The sequence below is a fragment of the Apium graveolens genome, chromosome 7, assembly GCF_009905375.1.
Source record: "Apium graveolens cultivar Ventura chromosome 7, ASM990537v1, whole genome shotgun sequence".
NCBI classification, from domain to species: domain Eukaryota; kingdom Viridiplantae; phylum Streptophyta; class Magnoliopsida; order Apiales; family Apiaceae; genus Apium; species Apium graveolens.
The window spans coordinates 43,035,476-43,038,870 of NC_133653.1; positions in this window are offsets into that span (position 1 = coordinate 43,035,476).

Genomic DNA, 3,395 nt, shown 5'->3' on the forward strand with positions numbered 1-3,395 from the left:
CTACTTAGTTTCAGTTCATATATTTGTTAAGTGTTTTGTTATCATCAAGTTAACCTTGAATTTATGTCTATAATTCTTATAGACATAAATAGGGGGAGATTGTTAGGAATATATGTGCATTAGTTTGATGATATGTTTAACAAAACACTAAAGTAAAAATCTAGTGTTTGTAGCCTCAACGGATAAGACCACTTTGGCTATCCGTTGATGGTGTAGCTTTACTTAGAAATAAGTCTAGTGTTGTAGCACATTTCAGTCTCTGAATTTGAGATATAATTCTTAAATGTTGAGGGAAATTATAAGTCATGTTGACTACTAAAGGATATGCAGATAGGAAGGCCAATTGTAAATATCTCATGCCTTGTAATTTTGTATAAATGAAATGGTGTCAACGGATAACTTAAAGACCTTCAATGGATGAGAAACAAAGCTTCAACGGATGTCTCTAAAGCTTCAACGGATAACATCCTTCAACGGATGAGTGCATCAACGGATAGAGCTTCAACTGCTAACACATCAACGAATAAAGCCATCAACGGATGAAGGCTTCAACGGATGTTCTGTTAAATAGCAGTTGACAAGTGGTAGTTGTACCTACAAACAGAGGCACATGGGTTGACAGAGACAACTGAGATGTGGTAGCCTATTTCAGGAACATCAAAAAAAGCAGCCGTTCTACTCTAGTATAAAGAGGCAATAGTTAACAATGCACTGGAGTAAAATGGAGAAGAAACAAGTGGAGAACTTATTTTATTATTGTACTTTTTATCTTTGTCTTCACTTGTAAACTTGGTGTTATATAAACCAAGTAGCAGCTAGTAATTAGAAAGAATTTTTCCAGAGCCGTTTAGAAAAATCTTGAGAAAAATTATCTAGTTTGTACTAGGATGCAGCTGTGATCAACTTCTTGAATCACAGATTTTCTGAAATACCATCTCTGGTGGAACAACAAATCCACCAGAAAAGTTTTTAAGGTCTGTTGTGTTCTGTACTTTTGTGCTTGAATATATATCTGTCTGTATTAGCTTAAAGCAATTCACCCACTTGTTTATCTTAAACACACAGCCTTTGAAACTGCTCAAAACTTGAAAAAGTTTTGAGATTTACATTCAACCCCCCTTCTGTAAATCTCATTGTTAGTTCACTAGGAATAACACCTTAAAAAATGCTTCTGATTTGATTGACCAATATCATGAAAAGAACAAGCCATGTGCAAACATTGCCATTGGTCTTGATTATGAGGATTTGAACAACAAGAGGAAGTCTGTCAGTGACAAAGGGAAATCAACTGAAACTGAAGATGTTCCAACTATTTTGAAGAAAGTTGAATCACCTTTGTTCAAGGCATGTGAAGTGAACTTCAGTGAAGAAGAGTTGATCATCAAACAGGAGATAGCTGATGAGGACAAGGAAAGGAAAAATGATGAGATAACTCAGTCTTCCATCTCTGTTGAAACACCAAAAGCCAATCAAGAAACTAAGGAGCCTGTGAAGGAGATTAAAGCTAAACAGTTCAAAAAGAAAAGAAGAATAGAAATGGAAAGATTGGGATAAATAAAAGCAATAATTTTGCTTATGTTGCAGATGCTCCTAGAAAGAAGTGTGAGAATTGTGGATCAATGAATCACCTAACTCATCTTTGTAAAAAGACTGTTAGCAATTCACCTGAAGGAGTCTGCAAGTACAATGAAGCTAAGGCAAATGATCCCTATTCATTATGTGACAAGTTTGACTGCATTCCCTGCAACATGAAAATGATGAAGAGTTGCTACAAATTGAGAATTGATCTCATAGAATCAAAAGTTGGTTCTATATCTGAAAGGGAAAATGCTCAACAGTCTATGAATTCCATTTTATCACAAAATTCTCATTCTACTTCTGCAAAATCAGTTAACAAGAAGAAAGTGCCCAACACAGCTTGGGTAGCTAAACACACTTAATCCTCATTGTGTGCAGGGCAAAGGGAAGAAGGTCATATGGGTCATTGATAGTGGATGTTCTAGGCATATGACAGGTGATAAGGCCCTGCTATCACAATTTAAGGAGATGGCTGGCCCTTTGGTGACCTTTGGAGATAACAACAAAGGATTCATAATGGGATATGGCAAGATTGTTTCTGGAAATATTGTCATTGAAGATGTAGCACTAGTTTCTGGATTAGAAGTAAATCTTCTAAGTGTTAGTCAATTTGCAGACAGAGGTTTTCAAGTTGTTTTCAACAAAGAAGATTGTGCTTTTATTAGCAAAAAGACTGGTGAAATTGCTCTTAAGGGAGTAAGAAAGGGAAGCTTGTTTGTTGCAGACTTAGACTCAACAAATAAGGAAGGAGTGTGTTGTTTCTACACCAAGGCATTAGAAGAGCAAAGCAAACTATGGCATAAAAAGCTATCTCACTTGAATTTCAAAGCAATCAACACCTTAGTCAAGAAGGAGCTTGTGAGAGACATGCCCAGTCTGGAATTTACTCAACTGGAAGTTTGTGAAGCTTGTCAGAAAGGAAAGATGAAAAGATCAAGTCATAAGTCAAAATCTATGAATTCCATAAGTGCACCTCTGCAACTTATTCACATGGACTTGTTTGGGCCAGTAAATGTCTTGTCCATTTCAAGGAACAAATATGCCCTTGTTATGGTTGATGATTTTTCAAGATACACTTGGGTTGAGTTCATGTACTCTAAAGATGAAACTCCAAACATTATAATTGAGCACATCAAGAAAATTGAGAAGCAAGCTGAAGGAAAAGTTAGTGCGAAAAGATTGAGGAGTGATAATGGAACAGAATTCAGAAACTCAACATTAAGTGAATTCTGCAAAAGCAAAGGCATTGTTCAAGAATTTTCAGCAGCTAGAACACCTCAACAGAATGGAGTAGTTGTGAGGAAAAATAGAACATTGGTTGAAGCTGCTAGAACTTTGCTACAAGATGCTCAGTTGCCAACTAGTTTTTGGGAAGAGGCTGTTAATACTGCATGCTACACTCAAAACAGATATCTCATCAACAAAGCTCATGGCAAATCACCCTACTCAATCATGTCTAACCGGAAGCCTACAGTGAAACATCTACATGTATTTGGAAGCAAGTGTTATATTCTAAAAGACAACTCTGAATATATGGAAAAATTTGACTCTAAAGCTTTTGAAGCAATTTTTCTGGGATATTCATTGGAAAGAACAGCCTACAAAGTTTATGTGATTGATCAAAAGAAATTATGGAAAGCACAGATGTGACTTTTGATGATGACAAGTGTCCAGGCTTAAAATGCCTTGATGTAAATGATGCTGAAGCCCTTGCATTTGAAAACCTAACCATTGATAGTGATTCTGATGAGGAAGATGAAGTTGTGACACAACAAGTGACAAATGAAGAAACCTATGAACAAAATCATGGAAATGAA